This window comes from Coenobita brevimanus, chromosome 102 (assembly GCF_032717465.1).
Source record: "Coenobita brevimanus isolate Jiangsu-jjx chromosome 102, ASM3271746v2, whole genome shotgun sequence".
Classification (NCBI taxonomy): Eukaryota; Metazoa; Arthropoda; class Malacostraca; order Decapoda; family Coenobitidae; genus Coenobita; species Coenobita brevimanus.
The window spans coordinates 19,647,435-19,651,415 of record NC_137055.1 but is presented as its reverse complement, the minus strand read 5'-3'; positions in this window follow the sequence as shown (position 1 = coordinate 19,651,415).

The window sequence follows — 3,981 nt, the reverse complement described above, 5'->3', positions numbered from 1 at the left end:
ATTAATGAAAGCTTGTTTAATGTAACTCCTCCAAATGAGCAAACGCAGATTGAATTAGCTAAGTTACAGCTAGCCCTGCAGGAGGCTCGTGTTAAGGAGGCTGAATTTCAGGCAAAAGCTAAGGAGGCTGAGGCACAAGTTGAACTTGTTAGGATTCAGGCAGACCATGAGTATCGCATGAAACAAGGTGGAACTGGATCATCTAGCTCTGATGATTTTGATGTGGCTAAAAATGTTAAACTTGTCCCTCCTTTTAATGAATCTGATTTAACAAAGTATTTTCAGTTGTTTGAGAGGGTAGCTACAGGTTTTAATTGGCCCAAAAAGTATTGGCCAGTACTCCTTCAAACTGTTCTCACCGGTAAAGCTCAAGTAACTTATGCATCTTTGCCTCAGGATCAATCTGATAATTATGATGTAGTTAAGAGCTTGATTCTTAAGGCCTATGAGCTTGTTCCTGAAGCCTATAGAGTAAAATTTAGGACAACTTACAAGCAAGATAAGCAATCCCATGTTGAGTATGCAAAAATCAAAGATCTGTTAGAGCAGTGGTTAAATTCTAAGAATGTGGATTCTGATTTTGACAAATTTAAGCAGATGATTTTGCTGGAGGACTGCAAAAGGTGTATTTGTAAAGATGTAAGCCTATATCTTGATGAGAGAAGAATAGATAATTTGTCTGATGCTGCAGTTTTAGCTGATGAATATGTTCTCACTCACAAGAGATATTCTAGAGAAAAAAGGAAAGCTGAGAGTAAGTACGTTGCCTCTACTCAGAGTACAGGTAACAGGAAAGAGAATAAAGATGATGTTTCTCAGGAAGTAAATACCAGCTTCACCTCTAGATTTCAGAAAAGTAAATGTACTTATTGTAGTAAGCTTGGTCATACTACGGAGAAATGTTTCAGGAGACAGCGTGATGTGAACAAAAAGGAGTCTTTAAATATTCAGTCAATTGGTCTAGTGTCCACTCTTGAGAGTTCCCAGAATTCTTTAACTGAGTTAACTGAACCTGCTTTGAGGGGTAAATTAAATTCTCATGATGGAGCTCCTCTTTTGAGCAGTGACGTTGGTGACACTCTCAAGAGTTCATGTGCTAATTTCCTGTCTGATGGTTTTGTCAGTCCTCTGGACAGTAATAACAGGAAATCAGTTAAAATATATCGTGATACAGGTGCTTGCCAATCCCTTATGCTGACCAGTGTTCTAGGCTCTAATGTTAATTCCTCTGATGAAACTGTAATCTTACAAGGTGTAGGGAATAATTACTTCTCTGTCCCTCTGTGCAGAGTGAATTTAGAGTCTGGTTTTGTTAATGTTTCCGTTATGGTTGGGTTGGTTGAGACACTCCCAATGTCAGGTGTAACTTTCTTACTTGGAAATGATATTGGTGGAAGTCAAGTGTGTCCAGCTCCTCAGCTGTCTAGTGAGCCAGTGGCTGCGACCCAGGATTGTGATGTCCCTGATGTGTTCCCTGCATGTGCTGTCACTAGGGCTAAGTCTAAAGTTACTGGTGATTTAGAGGATAATGATGATGATGATGTTATCCTAGCTGACACTTTTCTTGCTAATTTGGACCACTCACCAGATGAGGCAGTACCCCGTAGTGTTGATAATTTGTCTCGTCAAGAGTTGGTTGAGTTGCAGGTTGCTGACCCTGAGTTGAAAGGTCTAGCTAACTCTGCTTGCAGTGAGGAAGAGTCAGCCGGTGCTTCTACTTGTTATTATATAAAGTCAGGAGTACTTATGAGGAAGTGGAGACCCCCAACAGCATCAGCCGACTGTGAATGGGAGGTTGTACATCAAGTTGTCATCCCTCGTGTTTGTAGGCAGGATATCATTAGAGTGGCTCATGATTCCAGTTTGGCAGGACACCTTGGAGTGAGGAAGACTGTGGCACGCATTTTGAAACACTTCTACTGGCCAGGTATCTTCAGGGATGTTTCCTGGTATTGTAAGTCTTGTCACACCTGTCAAGTTGTGGGGAAGTGTAATCAGACCGAAAAGGTTGCACCTCTAGTTCCCATTCCTCCTTTTGAGGCGCCATTCACCCGTGTGTTGGTGAATATTGTAGGCCTTCTTCCTAAGACTTCTTCAGGATTTTCTTATGTGTTGACCCTGATTGATATGGCTACTCGTTATCCTGAAGCCATTCCACTTAGAAATATCTCAGCAAAGAACGTGGTTAAGGAAATGCTAGGGTTCTTCACAAAGTTTGGTCTGCCCAAGGAGGTACAGTCCGACCGGGGAAGTAATTTCATGTCAAATGTTTTCAAGCAGTCTCTGAGAGAGTTGGGCATCACCCAGATCACGTCTTCAGCTTACCATCCCCAGACCCAAGGAGCGTTGGAGAGATATCATCAAACACTCATATCAATGCTCAAGAAATACTGTTTGGAACATCAGAAAGACTGGGATAAAGGTCTTCCATTCGTTGTATTTGCCGCAAGAGAATCTCCAAATGAATCACTGGGCTTCTCACCTTTTGAACTACTGTTTGGCCATGAAGTAAGAGGACCCCTTAAGCTACTCAAGGAATGCTGGCTGTCGGAGGAAGATGACGTCAACCTGCTGGAGTATGTGATAAAGTTCAAAGAACGGCTGTCCACTGCTTTACAGCTGGCGAGAGAGACTTTAGGAGCTGATCAGGAGATGAAGACTTGGTATGATAAGAAACTCAGTGATGTCAGCTATGTCATCGCCACACCAGATCGTAGAAAGAACAAGCAACTTTGTCACATCAACATGCTAAAGTTATATCACAGGCGGGACGAAGGTAACCCAGTCTGCACTGTGGCTGTTCCACCCGAGTCTGCAAGTGAAGTTCTCCCATACAGCATGAGCCTGAGTGATAGTTTGGGAAAGAATCCTAATATCATGAATGATCTCCAGACTAAGCTTTCTCATCTACCTCCCGAGGAAAGGCAGGAGTTTTCGGCATTACTGCAGGAGTACCGGCAAGTGTTCCGTGCTACTCCAGGAAGAACCACTGTGTTGATGCATGATGTCGATGTTGGAGACGCAAAGCCAATTAAACTGCCTCCTTACTGTGTGAACCCAGTGAAAGTTCTCTCATCCAGAAGGAGCTTGGCTACCTGTTGGACCACAAGATGATTGAGCCCTGTCAGAGCGAGTGGAGTTCTCCTGTCACTCTAGTCCCTAAGCCAGGTGGGTCACAGTGGCTTTGCATCGACTACAGACGTTTTAATCAGATAACCAAAACAGACACTTACCCTCTCCCTCGCGTGGAAGATTGCATAGACAAGATCGGAAAGGCTAGGTACATAAGTAAGTTTGATTTGTTAAAGGGATACTGGCAAGTACCCATGACTGAACGTGCTAGGGAGATCTCATGTTTTGTGACACTAGGAAAGACTTTTGCATGTTCTGTAATGCCATATGGTATGAAGAATGCACCAGCCAATTTCAGAAGCTCATGAATGTTGTAACAGAGGGTTTGGCAGGGTGTGTTGTTTATATTGATGATGTATTAATCTTCAGTGACAACTGGAAAGATCACCTATGCCATGTCAGTAAATTTCTTGAGCGTTTGGTTCAGGCTAATCTTGTAGCTAATTTGTCAAAGTGTGAGTTTGGTCAAGCTAAAGTTCAGTATCTTGGGTACGTAATTGGTGATGGACACGTTGCACCACCAGCAGCTAAGGTTCAGGTTATAAGTGATCTTCCCAGACCTAAAAGTAGGAAAGAGCTACAAAGATTTTTGGGAATGGTAGGTTATTACAGGAGATTTGTTCTTAACTTTTCAATTCTTGTATCACCACTTACAGACCTACTGAAAAAGGGAGTTAAATTTGTCTGGACCAATAACTGTGAATCCTCTTTCAGCAAACTTAAAGCTATCCTATTAAGTCAGCCAGTGCTCGCTACTCCAAATTTTGCTAAGCCTTTTAAGATGGCTGTTGAAGCAAGTGAAACAGGAGCTGGGGCTGTTTTGCTGCATGAGGATGATCAGGGTATTGA